Source organism: Grampus griseus (assembly GCF_964374135.1).
Source record: "Grampus griseus genome assembly, chromosome: 18".
Taxonomy (NCBI): domain Eukaryota; kingdom Metazoa; phylum Chordata; class Mammalia; order Artiodactyla; family Delphinidae; genus Grampus; species Grampus griseus.
Genome location: NC_139012.1, coordinates 20,304,189 through 20,323,008, shown reverse-complemented (window position 1 = coordinate 20,323,008; position 18,820 = coordinate 20,304,189). Strand labels below are relative to the sequence as shown.

The 18,820-nt window shown below is 36.3% G+C and overlaps 1 pseudogene across 1 annotated transcript; it reads right to left on the bottom strand.

Moving 5' to 3' along the window:
* Nucleotides 1-16,849: 16,849 nt before the first annotated feature.
* On the bottom strand, nucleotides 16,850-17,953 carry LOC309836170 (pantothenate kinase 3-like; annotated as a pseudogene). The gene has a single exon. The product of its transcript is annotated as a pantothenate kinase 3-like (transcript).
* Nucleotides 17,954-18,820: the final 867 nt, after the last annotated feature.

Below are 18,820 nucleotides of genomic sequence, written 5' to 3'. Positions count from 1 at the left end.
AACAAAGAGAACAATATGAATTTTGTGGTGACATTGCATGTCCATACCTCGAAGTGCTTACAGGCAGAACTGTATCTTGGGTAGCACATGGAGGTATAACATGAATATGTGCCATTTGGATAATTCAAATTTGTACTTTACCTTTAGTGTTTTTATCATCTACTTCTATTCCCAAATAAATGTTGTATTCTGTTTAGCTCTAGTTTCTTTAAATTTTATTAATTACTAATCCAAGTTTTACTATATTTTCTTCAATATTTTCTAATTTAAATGATTTCCAAATTATGTTCCTCCTATTGGATTTCCCTTCCCAACAAATGTATTCTGAATTAATTTCAGCAACCCTTATTTTACTAATGAAAACTACCACTACCTATCAGATGTCTTAACATTGAGATATTATAAAATTTATTTTTAAAATATGCTAATAGGTTATCATCTTTAAATCTAAGAGTTTTTAGCCAGCCAGGAAGGAGCAACTTTTATTACATTAAAGATTTTTTTTTTTTTTTGCGGTACGCGGTCTTCTCACTGTTGTGGCCTCTCCCGTTGCGGAGCACAGACTCCGGACGCGCAGGCTCAGTGGCCATGGCTCACGGGCCCCAGCCGCTCCGCGGCATGTGGGATCTTCCCGGACTGGGGCACGAACTTGCATACCCTGCATCGGCAGGCGGACTGTCAACCACTGTGCCACCAGGGAAGCCCTACACTAAAGATTTAAATTAATTAAATCAATTTATATTTTGGACAAATAAATTGAAATCTTAATGTTAGAAGAGGAATGTAGGAATGGGAGAATTAAGTACAGAATAGTTGAATATATTGTTGTTCCTTCCAAAATGTTCTTTGTCATTCTTACCTATAATTGTCGGAGGAGAAGAGCTTCATTAGAATTAAAAACAAAATTGGAACAGTGACATTTAAAGATACCTGGAGCCTAAAACTCATCGTATGTGGAAAACTTTTCATAATTCAGTTGCAGCCTTGTCTTAGGTGAACTCATTTGAGCCATTTCAAGTAGGATTCTGTGCACATCATGATCTCAGAATTGCTCTATTAAAAGTGTATAACAACTCCGTGACTACTGCTGACAGAGGTTGTCTTTCATGACTAGTTTGTGAGGACCTTTTGACAAGATGTGATCTGGGTGGCTGTGACACCTCATTGATCCATTTACCGTCTATGTCTGGTTGTTCTGTAACAGTTATGAATTGGTTTCCTTCTCATAACTTCTAACAAGAAGTCTAGAGATTTTCTGAAAAAGTTTTGGGTGTGAAATCTCAGTGTTAATTTTGAGAATATTGTAAACTACATAGATCTGTCAGTTAAAAAAATTTAGATAAACAATTTCTGTTGTTTATTTATTTGTGTATTTTGCAAACATAAAGTTAATAGAGGTTATTAAAAGTTTAAAGAAAATTTAACATTTTGCTTGAAATACAGTTTATTGCTTGTTTATACATAGCATTAAATTTTTAAATGATTATTCCATGTCTCAGTTGTATCTTTGCAAAACAGGAATAGCAACATCAGTATTATTCTTAGGATGTGTTGCTTGAAAACATTTATTAAATATTAGCCAGAATAAGCATGATAATATGAATAGCCAGATTGATAGAGACAGGTAGAAATAACACTGTGGAGACTCTAAACAAGAACATTTATTATTAAGTCTGATTGTTATGCATCGTTGTTTGTTAATTACTCCTTGCAGCCCAAACTTTGTCATCAGATGAATTCTGTTTTGCTACCTAGATTTAAAACGGTATTCAAATCTGGATATTATACAACAAATTATGAAATAAATTTTAACCGTTATAAATTTTCTCGTGAATAGATTTTCCCCAAAACTTTATTATTTATGTTGATAGGGCCATTTGCAGAAAACAAATGTTGAAGAACTCCATTTTAATTATAAGAAGAATTGGGTTTCATATTATATAGGGAATAAAACATTCTAGGGAGGGAGGCAGGAGTATAGATAGAAATACTATAATTTTATAATGAAAATATTCTTATTTATCATCATACTGGCAGAAATCTCACCAATTTGTGACATTATCCAAGGGTAGAATTGAATGGACTTACCTTCCAGAACTGAGAGGCATTTGTTCCCTGGGGGGCTGTTTTATACTTTGATATTGATGTATTTTATAGTTCAGATAACCAAGAATTATCTTGAAAAAACAGGAAATAAATATGATTTTGCTACTTGACCATGAGAATTTGTAATAGCACCAGAATTGTTACTTTGTCCCAAGATATGCATCCAGTCTGTGACCTGAATCATTCTGTTACTGCCTGAGGTTCACTTCTCAAAGTTTCTGCATTCAAAACAAAACTGGTTAATGTCCTACAAGACATATAACTATCAGAGTTATCTTTTCTATGGAGCAGAAATTTTCAGGTTAGCACAAAACTTCACTGTGTCGGGGCACTAATCAAGTAGTAAATTAGCAAAGCCAAATATGGTGAATTCTCTAATGAATTACATCATCCATGGGTGGCCTTGTTAAATAATGCCCAGTTTGACTTTGAAAGGCTATTCTGTAGTCTTAATTTTCACGTTAGATAAACATTAATACATGGAGACAACATTTATCAAATCTGTGCTGTATGCCAAACATCAAATACTATGTCAAGTAAAGACCATATCTCTACTTTCCAAGTATTTCCAGAGAAGATGTGACGAAAGCCTCATATGCAGTTACAATATATGTTATTTTCCACTTTAGAATTATGTTCTGTGTTTATGAGAGACCATATAACAGAATTACAAGCACTGCCTCAGCCATTTAGGAAAGATTCACAGGATAAGAGGCTGAATCAGATTTTTAAAAGAGGAACAGGCACCGAAAAAACGAAGAGATCATTACAGGCTGAAAGTAAAACCTGAGTAAAAAGTAGAAGGTGTGATGTGATATGTCTCATTCGGTATAACTTACCCAGTTTAGAAGAACTGCCTGAAGCACTTTTCTTTTGCTGTTGTTGTTACTGGTATAAGACAAAACATGTAGACTAGCACTGAATCATGGAGCACTTACAGACTTTGCTGGAAATTAATTTTTAGCCTGTAGGGAATGGGGAAAGAAGCAAATAAGTAGGGCAGTGACAGAATCAGATTTGTGTTTCATAAAAAGGCCTTGACAAAATTGTAGGGCATTGACAGGACGGTGAACAGACTGGAGGGCTGAAGACCAGCAGCATGTCATTATCATAATTTGCACTAGAGATAGTATGGTCACAAGACAGTCTCAGCTGAATTGCAGAGAATCAGAGACAGGAGACTTACGTTAGAGAAGGAGAGAGAAATATATAGAATGATTCCCAAGAAAGTGCCTTGAGCAACAGGATGAGTGACAGTGTTATTCAATAAGATGGGAAACATATTAGGTTCAAGTGAAGAAACTGATGATTTATATTTTGGACAAAATGAGTTCAGGATACCTATGGGATATCCAAGGGAAAATATCCTAGCAGGCAGTGGAATTTTGGGAGTGGAACCTAGGAAATGGGTCAAAAATACATGGATTAATTAACACATTAGTGATTTTTATGTAGACCGCTAGCAATACAGTATGAATGAGACAGGCTTTGAATTTGCATCCTTGAAGCCAAGAATGTGATTAAGACAGTCATCCAAGTGTATACAGAAAGCAGAGTTTGTGGACTGAATTTTAAGAAACTCAGATAAAAGGAAGAGGATAAAGCTGCTTCTTCGATTCAGATTGCAGTCAGTGTAGAACAATACACTACAACCATAATTAATTTCCAATATCTCATCCTACTTCTTGAGTATTATCCACAGTTGATATTTATTAGGCAGTTAATATAGAACAGGCACTGTGTACACTCTGTGACATAACATTATTGCGTTGTGACATTGAAAGCATGCTAGCCAGTATATAAAATTACACAAGAAGAGGCAACTCTGAGATCTCATAACCTCCTGTTTTATAAATTATGCACATAACAGTGCTGGTGGGCAAAAGTCAAAAGGGCTTTAGATTAGAGGCTCAGAAAAGAGGCAAGTTAGATCAGATTATCTGGTTTAGTGCCTGTTTCAAAGATGCTATTTTATTAATTTTACTTAAGTTTTTTGACAGGGCCTTAATCTGGGATTTAAAATAAAAATCCTTTCCTTGTTCAAACCATTTAGAGTGTACTCTTTGTGAGGCATTACTCTGTGGGCTTCATTCCAGCTTCCCAGAGATCCTGTGGAACAGGAGCCATCATCTTGGAAAAGGAAGTAACATCTCCAGTGATGTGGGACTTGCATTTGTATTACTTTATTTCCCTGCATGAGACATAATCATGGTCGCAGTGATCTCTCAGTTTAGGCTTAGAACTAAATTTTCCATTAAAATAGAAGCATATCCAAGGCATGACTTTTCCTATGTGAATTTTAGTACATAGTTGCCTGACACACAGTAGATGCAACCAGATGCTAATGGCTGCTAAGGATACATATACATGTAGATGTCCTGAGCAGGGTCCAGGTATTCAGAGTGCAGCAGGGTAACCAGAGGCATGGCTCAGTCAGTGACAGAACATGTAGGCCCAGTTTGAACAGAATATGGTGACTAGACACCTGGAAGAAAACACAGAGCAATTGCCTTGTGCTAAACATTCTAGTAGGAGACTTAAAACGCTCACCTAAGCTTTACAAGGGAAAGTACAACCAGCCCTAATGAATGGATGAAGGAAAGATGCATCAAATTGATTATATAACTTATTCAATGTTAGAGATGTCCTTATGGATTCAAAGCTCATTCTTTTTCTGCTGCACCTTGCCACACTCCCAAATAGAACACATTCTGCTGGCAGCGTATTTCCATTAGGAGTTAGTCTGTTGATAACAGAAGATATGTAATTTGACTTTCCTGATTAAGAAGGAGTTGTCTTAATATCACTGCACACACTATCAGCAGGACACCTCTCTGTTCTTTCTAATTGAAAGATTATGTGTCAGCAGTCTACTTCAATCACCGGTGGCTGGTGATTGTAATTTTGGATGGATGGATGGATGGATTAGTAGATATCTTAAAAAGATCCATAGAAAAGAGAAATGGCTTCTCCTCCATAATGCATGTATATGCACACATATACTATATACATTATATAAGCCAGTGCGTGTGCAGGTATGCACACACATATATACGCTCATCATGATGAAGGGAGAGAGAGGCAGAGGCAGAAGCTTGCTTACCTTGCCTACCACTGAAAGGAAATTTGCGGTTATTCCTAATTTAGCAATAGTGCAAAGGAACGATTCAGTCATGTGCAAATACTGCAAACATATTGCTAAGGTCAGTCAATGCTGAGGTGAATTTCTAAGAAAGTGCTGATTGTGTAAGTTAATACTGCTTGTGGAAAGCTTTAACTTTATATTCAGTTTATTTTCAAGTTAAAAGTGCCTGCCCAAATGATCTAGATGTCAAAACCCACCATGTAGAGTATATACCATTTTAATGGTTCTGAGGGCAGCATCAATTTTGACCTCTTTATCTGCACCGTAGTATTCTAATAGCTGTATCGTTGGTTCAGGACTGAAGAAAAGCAAGCTTCCACCCTAGTCAGGGTCAGTTCTAGTATAAGTCAAGGGTGTTGGAAGTCACAATTCCGCAGCAACATTCTATAGGTTTCCATCCCGATTGAATGATACCAATGAGCTTAGGGAAAGGAATCTCTAAGGTAGCTTCAATTCATAAACCTTACCCATCTGTAAATGAGATTCATTACATTGAATTTGACCTAGTAGATATTTTATCTCCAACTTCTTAGATTTTATGACAAATGTATAATTAAAATTATGTATAATTACATAATTACAGTATAATTCAAATTATGTATAATTACAATTACGTATAATTACTTAATTAAAATAGCACTCGTTTCTGAAACACAAATCAGTGAACTGTATCAAATACTATTTTATTTCATGGGAAAAGGAAAATGTATCTTAAAATTTTCAAGATTCCATGCATTATGTTCATTTTTAGCAATAGGAAGTGAAAATTTACGTAATTTAGTTGCATATTTGGGAGGTGGGATTGTGATGTACCCCAAAATTAAGCAAACTCCCTCCATTTTTTGATTTAAAATGAAATATTTTCCTTAATTTATCCTAATCCTAAAAGTTTTCCTGAATGTTTACCTGTTTCTATATCTACATGGTATATTTTTAAAGAAATATTTAAAAATGCTCACCATACATACCTTTTATTAAGTTTTATAAAAGGTAGAATCATTGTTGCTTTCCATCTGTTACTTTCTGTGTCTGACTTCCCTGATTCACATGATTGCCGTGTCTGTCACAGCGGTTTGAAAGAAAAATAAAAATATCTACTAATAAATGTTGCCTTTTAAGATCTTGGGCAAAATGGGTTGCCTCGTTGCCTGAACCTTGCTATCCAGACCCACACAGCCAGTACAACCTACCTTATTCTCATGGATGTGAATCTTGAAAGTTGAGTATGTGACTATTTAATTCTGGAAGGTAATAATACTAAAAAAGCTACCACCCTTGTCTTGGAAGTGTTTTCACTCCTCAAAAACAAGTTCATGTGTGCAACAAGAGATATGTATAAGTATGTTTGTAGTTAAATTGTCTTTAATACACCCAAATGGTAAATGGTTTCAAGTGTAGAGTGAAATACATAAATAAATGATTCGTCAAATCGATATTCTTAAGCGTGGATGATAAATTAATTACAGTTATAACATGGTGTAATTGCAAAACAAATGTTGAGAGGAAGAAGCCAGAAATAAAAGAATAGATGTGGTATGACTTCATTTTCACAGTTTCAAATAGGCAAAACATATTTACATATTTACAGTGTAATTTGCAACATATTTACAAAAATCAGGATTGTGTTTACTTTGAGGGAGGAGAGAATGATTGGGTGGTGGAATGGAATGAGTTGGCTTTCTGGGATGTTGGTTATGAGACTTTTGGTTTTAAATCCAAGGCTGGTTTCAGAAATGTGTTCACTTTGTAATAATTCACTGAGCAGTGCCCTATGATGTATGAGTCCTTTATGAGGTAGATTATACTTTAATAATAAGTTAGAATTTTAAAAAAAAATTTAAAAATCCATAATCAAAGTTAGATCTCTAATGGTCAGCCAGTCATATCCAGAATAAAAGGTCAAATTCTTATTTTTCTTGTTGAAGAATACTTGATTTACAATATTATGTTTGTTTAAAGTGTACAGTATAGTGATTGAGTTTTTTGTGGATTATATTCCATTATAGGTTATAACAAGATATTGGGTATAATTCCTTGTGCTGTACAGTAAATCTTGTTGCTTATCTATTTTATGTATAGTAGTTTGTATCTGTCAATCCCATTATCCTAATTTGTTCCTTCCCCACTCCCTCTCCTCTCTGATAACCACGAGTTTATTTTCTATGCCTGTGAGTCTGTTTCTGTTTTGTGTGTACATCCACTTGTATTATTTTTTAGATTTCATATATAAGTGATATCATATAGTATTTGCCTTTTTCTGATTTATTTCACTAAGCACAACATTTATCAAGTTCCATCCATGTTGCTGCAAATGGCAGTATTTCATTCTGTTTTTATGCTGAGCAATATTCCATTGTGTATATGTATCACATCTTCTTAAGCCAGTCGTCTGTTCATGGGCACTTGGGTTGTTTCTGTGTCTTGGCTGTTGAAAATAGTGCTGCTGTGAACATTGCCGTGCATGTATCTTTTTGAATTAGACTTCCCATTTTTTTATGGTTATATATCCAGGAGTGGGATTGCTGGATCATATGGTAGCTCTGTTTTTAGTTTTTTTAAGGAAGCTCCATACTGCTTTCCATAGTGGCTGCACCAATTTATATCCCCACCAGTAGTTTACCAGGGTTCCCTTTTCTCCACATCCTCTCCATCATTTATTAGTTGCAGATTTTTTTATGATAACCATTCTGACTGGTGTGAGATAATACCTCATTGTGATTTTGATTTGCATTTCTCTAATAATTAGTGATGTTGAACATCTTTTCATGTACCTGTTGGCCATCTGTATGTCTTCTTTGGAAAAATCCCTATTTAGGTCTATATATCCATATTTTTAAAGTAATATATTAGCATAAAAATCTAAATGTATATTAAAAACTAAATCATATGTAGGACTTGTTCTAAGAGTGCTAGCATGGTTTAATGCTAAATTTGCTAATCAAGTAATTTACCATATTAACAGAGTAAAGGACAAAAGACTGAATATAACAAGTATTTATCTGTACCTCTTCTGAGCTGTTCCCAATCTTTAGGAAAGACCAGTGACCAAAACAAACAAAATCTGCATTCTTAATGCTTTTGTTCTACTGGAGGAGACAGATAATAGTAAGTCAAGCAAGTGAATAAAATTCAACATTATGTTAAATAGGAGAAAATACGAAAACAAAGAATGATAAACATGAAATATATATTTGTAGAAGTGGATGGATGCTGTTCTCTAATAATTAGTGATGTTGAGTATCTTTTCATGTGTTTATTAGCTATCTATATATCTTCTTTGGAAAAATGTCTATTTAAATTTTCTGCCCATTTTTTGATTGGGCTTTTTTTTGGATATTGAATTGTATGAGCTGTTTTTGTATTTTGGATATTACCCCTGTCCATTGAATTCTTTGCAATTTTTTTCTCCCATTCTGTAAGTTGTCTTTTCATTTTGTTGATGGTTTCCTTTGCTGTGCAAAAGCTTTTAAGTTTGATTGGGTCCCATTTGTTTATTTTTGATTTTATTTATTTTGCCTTGGGAGACTGATCCAAGAAAATACTGCTGCAATTTATGTCAGGAGTGTTTCGCCTATGTTCTCTTCTAGGAGTTTTATGGTTTCATGTCTTACATTTATGTCTTTCATTGTTTTACATGTGGCTGTCCAGCTTTCCCAGCACCACTTGTTAAAGAGACTGTCTTTTCTCTATTGTGTATTCTTGCCTCCTTTGCTGTAGATTAATTGACCATAGGTGTGTGGGTTTATTTCTGGGCTCAGTATCCTGTTCCATTGATCTATGTGTCTTTGTGTCAATACCACCTTGTTTTGGTTACTGTGGCTTTGTAGTATAGTCTGAAGTCTGGAAGGTTATACCTCCAACTGTGTTCTTTTTTCTCAGTATTGCTTTTGCAATTCTGGGTCTTTTGTGGTTCCAAATAAGTGGGGATTATTTTAGTTCTGTGAAAAATGTCATGGATATTTTGATAGGGATTGTGTTAAATCTGTAGATTGCCAACAACTGGAATGAGCTTTGAAGTTGACCTTACCCAGAGCCTCTCAAAAATCCAGCCCAGTCAGCACCTTGATTGCAACCTTGAAATACCCTGAGCAGGGCATCCAGCTTAGAAATGCATAGATTCCTGATCAAGGAAATTGTGAGATAATTAGTGTGGGTTGATCTAAGCCTCTAGATTTGTTTGTTACATAGCAGTAGAAATCTAACATACATATATATATATATATGTATATATATATGAATAGTTTTCTCATATTATTTAGTAGAAATTGCTAATACATATTATCTGTGATAGTTAATTTTATATGCCAACTTGACTGGTCCATGGAATGCCCAGATATTTGATCAAACATTATTCTGAGTAATTCTCTGAGAGTGTTTTGGGATGAGATAAACGTTTACTCCAATCAATTAAAGACCTGAATACAGTAAAAAGGCTGACCTTCCCTTGAGTAAGAAGGTTTCTGCAATTAGCTCTGTAATCTGAATAGATTTAAAGATGCTAATGACTCTTTTTCTAGTAGAAAAGAAAGAACTGATGATAGCCTATGGTGTGGCAATAGAGATAGACCAACCATCACTATTGGATACTCTTAATCAAACATTTATAAGAAGCAATGGGTGATTGTGTGTGATACTTTGGAATATTTTGGTAAACATACAAGTAATGAGATTGTCAGGTTGCTCCTAATGTCAGTGAACAAGAAAAGGATGAGCTCAGGGATTCAAATTCTCAATTTAAGTGCTATATTAAAAGTCCTGAAGGCTTCTGTGTATTCCCTGAAGGAGAACCTTAATTTCTTGTAGCTGTAGGACTGGGGTGGCTGAAAATCACACTCATCCTACAACTGGTTGATATACAATGCATGTTGAACTTGCAGCTTCTCAGGGTGTCTGTTATAAGGAATGGGTTCTTGAAAGGTGGAATGTGTACACGTGGGAAGACCTTGATCAAGCTGGTGACATTGAGCTCCCCTGATTTTGCTAAGTCTTTTTTGACACTGGAAGGAGCTTTGACTTCTACTGGAAATGGCCTCTCCACCCCTTCTGAGGGGGTTAACCCTGCATTAACTAAGGAAACTAGAATGGCCCCTAGCTTTGAGGCCGTTGCCATGTAAGACAATGCTGATGTCCTCAGCACCCACCCTACCACCCTTTTTTCCTTCTAGGCCTATAACTAGACTCAAGTTGGTGAGGTACAAAGTGTGATCCAGAAGGTGTTCTGCACTCCTAAAGAACTTCTTGAGTTTCCTAATTTATACAGAAAAAAATCCAGGGAGCTTGTGTGAAGATGGCTTTAAGGATGTGGGATAATGATGGAAGGAATATAAAACTGGGTTAGGCCAAATTTATTGATGGGCTCACTAAGCAAAGATTCTGTGTTATTGATGGAGCTCAGGGAGGTAAAAAGGGCTCAGTTTTTTGGTTGGTTGGCTGAAACAGGACCAAAAGGTGGCTCAGAGTTAGCGAGTTGGAAATGCCAGACCTGCCTTGCTTTAATGTAGAGGGAGGGATTCCAAAGCTTAGGGAGATTGGAATGGTAGAGTGGATTTGTCATTTAAGATTTACTCACCCACACTGGGAAAGACACACAAATAAAACTTCCTCCAATACTATGAGAAATAAATTTGTGAGGGGAGCCCCATCATCCTTCAAGAGCTCAGCTCTCTCTCTTTTCTGTAGTCCAGGCTTTACAGTGGGAACTGGAGTCACCAAATTGGGAAGATGAAATGCAATGGGAGTAATTGCATCTCAGGGTGACAGGAGCCAAGTGGCAGCACTCAACTGCTAAAGACAAGGTGGGCATAGTTAACTAATGACAGCAGAGTCAAAGCAAAGAGCAGAATAGTCTGACTCACATAGACCTATTACCTAGTCAATCATGGTGTTCCTAGAGGTGAAATAGGTAAGAAGCCTATTAAACTCTTACTTGATCTGTGTAAGGAAAATTTCTAGGTCAAATAAAATTCTCACCCTGAATCACAAGAACAGTCAAACAGTCAAGATTCCTTAATCAACTCTCAGATTTGAGCCAGTTTACTGACCTAGGGGTCCTTTTAAGGAAGGACCCTGCTCTGCCATAAATTTGTACTGTTAATCTTTCTCCTTGCCTTCCTCAAAGAACCTGCAGCCTTTCACCAAGGTGTATTGGAGGAAAGGAACTAATCAGAACTTTTGAGGACTACTAGACATTGGTATCTTGATCATAGATATAAATTATAAAAATGGGTGTAGTTTGGCCGACACAGCTTTTCACACCATGCCACAATTTTACCTAGGCTTCACGATGACATATTATGATAAATGTTTTCCTTTTGCAACTGAACCAGGGCAATACTTTACACAGCCTTCCGCTCCAATATTATTGAGGATTTATTTAAGTATATTTGTTCCTTTGTGCTTACAGTAGAATTACTTCCACCTTGCAAGAATATATTGATACAGGTCTCCACTTAATGGCTTGAGGCAAAAGAGTCTTTGCAGAAAATTTTAAAATATAACTCCATGTATATGGCCCTTGTATGTATTTCATATCGGTTACAGTTACAAACACTACACTGTGTACGGTGTTCTATTTTGCTGCTTTTGCCCTTAGACTCAGAAAAGCTCCTGACTTTACTGTTTATGCAGTGTTCTATTTAAAGTAGTACTTCACACTGAGATTTTTTAAATTATCTACTCCTTTTTTAATCACCACTTCCATAAAATGTCTGATTAAAATTAGTTACTGCTATAAGCATTAGTATCTGGAATACTCCAGTATACTTCAAAATAAAAGTTCATATTGACCGAACTCAGATTGTTGGTTTCCTATTGATTATTCATAAGTCATGGAAGAAAAATAATAGCTAAAAATGCCTCTCTTGTATTTCAGTCCATATATGTATACCTAAAACTGCCTCTTGCTCCAGAGTGTGGAAATAATAATCAACATGATATGCTTTTGCACTTGAATGGGATAAATTCATTTACAAATGAACTTTTTTGGTTTTAATATATTTAAATTAATTTGTCTTAAACACTTATCCATGTCCATGCATTTACCACTCTTACACCCTCAACAAGCAAATATCAGTAAAAGATTATAGGTATTTTGAAGAGGATGTTCAGTCATCGTTTGACTATTATCATAATTTTACTTGCTATATGAATATTACTTATTTCTTCACACTGTTTCATTACTAAAGCAATTCATATGATTCATTTCATACAATATTTATTTCAAATAAATGCCATTATTCTGCACATCTCCTATTAACTTTTTTGTTAGTGTCCAAATTTTTATTCCAACTTACTTTTACAAAATACTTGGAAAATTAAAGCAAAGAGAGTTAAGTGGTACATATAGTATTAGTTGTATATTAAAAATAAATTTTCTAACAGTGAAAGTTGTTTTACTTGATTACAATTAATTAACATATTAGAATCAGTTACATTCTGGAATGATGCAAAAGAGTGTTAATTATGGCAGAGGAACATATCAAATGCCTTATCCTTCTTCCAAACTGTGTCTATAAGCATTCAAATAGATGCATTATGTTCATTGGCAAGCAAAATAAGTGTCCTTGAAATCCTACATCCTTCACTGTAGTTCAGCTCACTTGACACATTGCTAACATATCAGATGATTAAATGGAAACTTAAGTACCAAATATTTAAAGCAACTTTGTATAATAGACCCATTGAGTATATATAAAACTCAAGTTCATGAAGTAGAAAATAAACTCGTACTTCAAGGAGAGGAATAGGCAAATGGGCTTTGTGTTCCCCCTGTTCCATGTGCTCTCTGTGATTTGGGACAAGGTACATAAATATTTGAATCTCTTTTGAAAACACTGTAAAATGGGACATTATCTAAATCACAGGTTAATTTAGAGGCATAAATACAGGTTGTATACAGTGCCTAGCACAATTCCTAGGACATCTTAGCTCACAACGAATGTTACTTATCTTTTTAATATTTATTTATTTTATTTATTATTTATTTTGGCTGCGCTGAATCTTAGTTGTGGCACTCGGGATCTTTGTTGCAGCATGTTTAGTTGCAGTGCATGGGCATCTTAGTTGCAGCATGTGAACTCTTAGTTGAGGCATGCATGTGGGATCTAGTTCCCTGACTGGGGATTGAACCCAGGCTCCGTGCATTGGGAGTGCAGTCTTACCCACTGGACCACCAGGGAAGTCCCCAAATGTTACTTATTTATTTTATTTGTAATACTGTCTTATTGCTATTATTTCAGTTCCTTCACTCTATTTAGAAAATTTCCAAGAATATATTTTCTTAGGTTCTCAATAGCTTCTTTCCTTTTCTAATAATAATGAAAAGGATTCAAGAGCAAGGTCAGAAAATGTGTTTTTGGACGATACATGCTTGAGCAGTTAGAAGTGATGAATTCTTTACTTGCGGACCTATCACTAGTAACTACACATGGGGGGGGTGTGCGTGCAGAAGTGCCAGAGGGAGATGTGCCAGGCATCTTTTCGTTCTTCTCTACCATGTGTTCAGTCCCAGCAGTTCATACCATTCAGCAGGTTCCCCTGCCGCCTTGGTTCCAGTTTGAGTCATCCCACAGGGAGCCCTCATAGGAGATCAAATACAGAAGGAGAGTGACATTGTTAGTACATTTATACCCCTAGCTCCCAACTTGCAAATTCACCTTTAGGTAGTTTGACCCTTCAGGAGAGGTTCACTACTCTTTTACAAGCTGGCTGACACTGTGCCACTCAGTACCTTTGGGTTCTGGTAATTTCACTCTTCTCTTGTCTTTCCGACTCTGGGTTGTTACCTCCTTAGCCTTTGGAGTTCCCCTACACACACCTTATATAGAATCCTTTAATCATTTCCTATTGCTGCTTTACAAAACACCACAAACTTAATGATTTAAACAATACAAGTTTTTATTTTAAAGTTCTAGAGGTCGAGGTCAGAAGTCCTAAAATCTGGGAGTCGGAAGGTTGCTTTCCTACCAGATGTTTTAGGGGAAAGTCTCTTTTCTTTTCTTTTCCAGCTTCTAGAGGCTACCTGCACTCCTTGGCCCTTGGCTCCCTATTACTTTGACATGGGCTTCTCTCATCACATCTCATCTCTGACCCTCCTGTCTCCCTCTTTCACTTATAAAGACTTGTGTGATTACATTTACTCCATCTGGACACTCCAAAATAATTTCCCCGTTTCATAATCCTTGATTTAATCACATCTGCAAAGTACTTTTGGCCATTTAAGGTAACGTATTCACTGGTTCTAAGGATTGGGACATGGAGATCTTGGGGGGGGGTGCATTTTTCTGCCTATCTCAAGTTCCTTTGTAAATCAGTTCTCAAATTCTCTAATTTTGAGAGTGATTTATTTCTTGATGGGAACCTCAATAATACTAGGAGACCAATTTCCCTACTGTTTTTTAGGTTCCTTTTCCAATATTATTCTGTGTAAGTAGGAGAGAGACACCAACTAATAACAGTGGTTTCTTTATACCTGTTCCCACCATTACCAACATGGTTTAAGCTCATTTTATTCTTAGTGTTATATCCTCCAATCATCAGTTTTGGTTTTTTTTCCCCAAGTCATACTACATATATCTCTAAGAATAATATTCCCAAAGTAAAGCTATTTTTAGCAAACACTAAAAATAAACCTAAAATCCAGCATCCTTGGATTGATATACTAAGCCAACTCATTGTAGGCAACTACTACAACACTACATTTACTTTAAAAAATATTTTTAATATAGAATTCTATTATCCAGAAATTTGGATTTTATCGAATGAGTATAAGGCCTTCCTATCTCCACAATCCTGCTTACTTTTGCTAAAAATAACGTATTGTTTCTAAGGTACATTTTCAGTACCTTCTCAGATAAATTCAGATAGAAGGGAATCCTCTACCTTCTAAATTTCTGTAGGATTTAGGCATCATTTGTGGTTTTTATTGCAATTCATAATGTAGTTAGTTCTATTTTTATATCTATACCTAGATTTCAAATTACAGAATCTTTGTATAGTTAAGTTTTATATATCTCTTACTATAGAACATAGAGGATATATATGCAGTTCTTACATAGTTTTCTTTTTTTCCCAAGGTACTTGACTATTTAAAAGTACTAAAGTAGGCACTCTGAGAATGTAGCTGCATATCTTGGTGAATACAATGTTCTGTTGTGTTGGATTTTCTTATATAATGAATTTCCAATATAAGCATTAAACTAGGAGTTTTTTTCCCTAATTCATTGCCTAAAGTTCATCGATTGAATCATGGTTAGCTGGCCTAGCTGATAGCATAAGAAGTCATACAAAAACTAATAAGACCTAAATAAAGGTGAAAATTATATCATGCTTCTGTATGGTGATTCTTATACAGAAGCTTAACAGAAAGTTTATGGTATTTTGAGTAAAATGTGAAGTCTTGAATTAGCCAGGTTCGGTGTTGATTCTGGTTTTGCTGCTTATACAGTATACTACCTTGCTATGTGGCTTAATATCTATGAGCTTCAATTTATTTATTTATTATTATTATTTTTTTTGGAACTATAGTGCTTTTATTACCAGAATGTACAAAACATTGGTCCCTTTATAATTCTGCAATACTGCCTCAGATTCCCACAGTTTCAAACAACTTGTCTTTTAAATTTCCATAACATCCGTTTAGCATAAATGATTTTGTTGCTGTTCACAGTAGAAGACAGTCTTTAGCTTTGATGGTTCAGACCTAATTAAACAGAAATGGCTAACTTTGGGCCTAAGATAAATGTGGTATAGAAAGAAGAGCACGGATCCCTACCAATACACATAAACCATACTCCATTCAAATAGTCCTGGGACCTTACTGAACGGACTTTCAAATAAGTAAGCCTCCCGTTAAAAAACATTTTAAAATGTACTGTCTGATAAACTCAAAATACAAAAAATGCAGTATCACCAATTATGTGCATTTTCTAGGATTCGTTTTAAAATTCAGGCTAATGTTTAACAATAGCATTTTAGTTAAATTATGGCATTGGAAAAGGTTATACTTCTGAGGAAGGATCACATAAACATGCTTCTTGGGAGAAGATATGTTTGGAAAACAACAGTAATGAATAATATTGCTTTAACATTTCTAAAATCACATAAAAATGATCATCTTTGATTGCCATTTCAGTAAGTTTCGATACAGGGTATGTTACTGTCCACTTACTAGTAACCAAAACACACATAGAAGACTTGTAACAAATATTCAGAATCTATTATTTTCATGAGCTAAACATTTCTGAGACTTTAAGATTCATGTTTGAACATACAGTACTGCAATGTTGGCTACATAAAATACAATAAATAGAAGATCTTTTTCAGAGGAAGTTCAATCATCAGAGGCTGTATTGCATTTAAGGATTTAACACTGGCTATATACAGAAGGGAAAGCATTTCACTTTGAAATTCTTTACATTACTGGAGCTCTCATTTTAATATGGCAACATATAGCAGCTTACCATTCTGACACTTAAAAATCAAGAGGAATAGTGCTACTCTTTTATCCTTCGGTTCCCAGTGACAAATAATGCAGTAATTACACCTCTGGTTTTCAGTTCCTCTCGAATGACATTTATTAACAGAGAGAAACCCGATGCTTTAGCTGAAATTTGGCAGCCCAAGAAGTGCACTAACTGCTCCAGAACATCCCTCATGGTCTAGAAACAGTGCTTTCAGTTGACCTTTTGACCAGTAATCCAGGACATATGCCAAAAGTTTCATCGAGAGAGAATTGTTACGTAAAGTTCCAACGAAGACAACTCTTTATTTTCTCATTAACAGCACACATTCGTGCCACAGAACCAATGTTGTTGGTGATAGTAACTAACGTAGCTCTTGCTAGATCTTCTTTACCAACAGATTCTCGCTTCTTCTTATAAATCATATTCCCAAAACTAGATGCTACAGCCCAGCCAGACAGACCAAATCTCTCAAAATCTCCTCTGTAAATATCACGGACCAGCTTGTCAGCTTGGGTGCTCTCACCTTTGGATGCCATTTCAAGAGCCTCTTCAAAACTTTCACAGCCAGTCAATAAACTACATAAACCCAGAAAGGTACCCCCTCCAAGGCTTGTTCCAGTTACTCGTTTATGTCTTTGGAATGGACTGCTAAAATACTGACCCCGGAACCAATGATCACTACCAGCAGTGGTTAGGGATCAGCCAGGTTGAAAGGCATCTTTTGGCATCTCTCAGGTTCTGAGGCCTTAGCAAAATAATAGCCCTCTGCTTGTCCATTGAAACTGACAGAATCTATGTACAGCAAGCCCTTTACAAGGCAGTCAGGTTCATCCAGTTTGTGCAGGTGGAGGTTTCCAACTGTGCGAAAACCGTTTTCAAACTTGTCAGCACCACCTCCTGTAGCACGTAGCACTGTGTGTAGTGTTGAGAAGTTTTTCGCTCTTCCCCTTTGGATAAAAGCAGGTAGGTCCTGGGTTGGAAATCTGATAAAGTGCAGGTTCCCTCTCCGGCCAAAAAGTGTTAAATCTTTTAGTTCAAGGCATGCAGCCCGAATACCAGTGGATCCACAGGCTACATTAGAAGTCAGATATTTTCAGATACTTTTTAAGCTCTCAACTTCTTCTTGTTCTTCCTTTGCTGTGATATCGATAGGTTCAAAATATGAGAGCTTTACTAGAGTTCCTCCGATGTCCATGCCAAACCATGGGAAAGAGGGCTTCTTGGCATCCTTGATCTTCATGGCGTCGGCCTGAGCGGCCAGAGGCAGCCTCGGGCCCTCCCCTGGGGCTGGGCGGGGCGGGGGCACCTGAGATGAGGCCCGGCCCAGGGGGCGGCCCCCCTACGCCCGCGAGGGGCGGCCCAGACCGAGGGAGCAGGGGAAGCGGGAAGGGGGCCCCCGCCGCCGCCGCCGCCGCCGCCGCTCCAAACAAAAGGCCCCGGTCCCCCGAGCCGCCGCCCAATTTATCTATTATTTACACGTAGGATTTTTGAGGACTGAGTTACACATAGGTTTGTTGAGAAAATAGTATATGTGAAATAGCTTTTTCAGTGTTCACTAAATTTATGTTTTAAGAAATCTTAAAAGCAAGAAATGAATATACCAAACCGCAAATCTGATTTTCAGGACTATATAGAAAATCTTCCACCAGAGCCCTTCTCACATGAGCCTAAGAAATATGTGATCTAACTTATAACGGGGGAAAAGGTATCGTGTAAATAGTTTTATGAGACCAGGTTTGTTTCAGTTGTTGTGGTTTTGTGTCTAAATGAAGGACTGAAGTCCATTTTTGCCTCCTTGGAATCAACAAGAAAAATCAACAAGGAAAATCACATGGTCATATTGGGGAGAGTTTTCCTTCCCCATCAGAAGAACCTGTTTTGACATTAAAGTTCTCTCATTAGATCTGAACCACTCTCCTTCATTCACCTCCCTCTGTTCAGAAAAATACTCCTGTCGTAGATCTCAAAGAAATCAGGTTTCATCTGAAGCAGAATAAATAATTTAAGAAACTGGATTATTTTAAGAGAAAATTGGTTTGGCATAGTAAATGATATTAGTAAGAAAGTAAAAGTATCTTATTGTACCTACCCAAATTTTCAGACTTCC